Raw genomic sequence first — 651 nt, 5'->3', positions numbered from 1 at the left:
AAAGGGGCGGGGCTGCTTGATATGTCCCGCCCTGTCTTCCTGTTTCAGTTAAAATGACGTCAACACATAGAGTAAAGCCCCGTTCACACCAAGAACGATAACTATAAAGATAACTATAAAGATAACGATAATAGCGTCCACACCAGCGAACGATATCGTCTGTGTACTCTAAGCGCACGCGTGTCTGCCACTTTGTCATAGCAGGATTGATTCTGATTGGCTGTCAATATTTCTATCGTTCATCAGCTGGAAAAAATAGTTCTGAAAATGATTCCAACCATATCGTTTCTCTGTGCCTTTATCGTTATAGTTGTAGTGTAGACTCTGCTATTCTGTAATATTGAGAATGATTTTTATAACTATATCTTTATCATTATCTTTATAGTTATCGTGCTTGGTGTGAACGGGCCTTAACGCTGCGTGTTTCTAAGCATTTCAGGGGACCTTTAATTGTATGTTATTTACAATTACATTAAAATGTGTTAATAGTTTCAATTTATATTAAATGCAGTTAGATGAACTTAAGAGAACTTGACCTACTTAAAGGGTTAGTTCAGTCAAAAATGAAAATTATGCTGTGTTTTACTCACCCTCGAGGCATCCTAGGTGTATATGACTTTCTTCTTTCAGACGAATCCAGTCAGAGTTATA

Source organism: Sinocyclocheilus anshuiensis, unplaced genomic scaffold (assembly GCF_001515605.1).
Source record: "Sinocyclocheilus anshuiensis isolate Anshui unplaced genomic scaffold, SAMN03320099.WGS_v1.1 scaffold1082, whole genome shotgun sequence".
Taxonomy (NCBI): Eukaryota; Metazoa; Chordata; class Actinopteri; order Cypriniformes; family Cyprinidae; genus Sinocyclocheilus; species Sinocyclocheilus anshuiensis.
The sequence above is the reverse complement of the archived record's forward strand: the minus strand, read 5'-3'. Positions refer to the sequence as shown.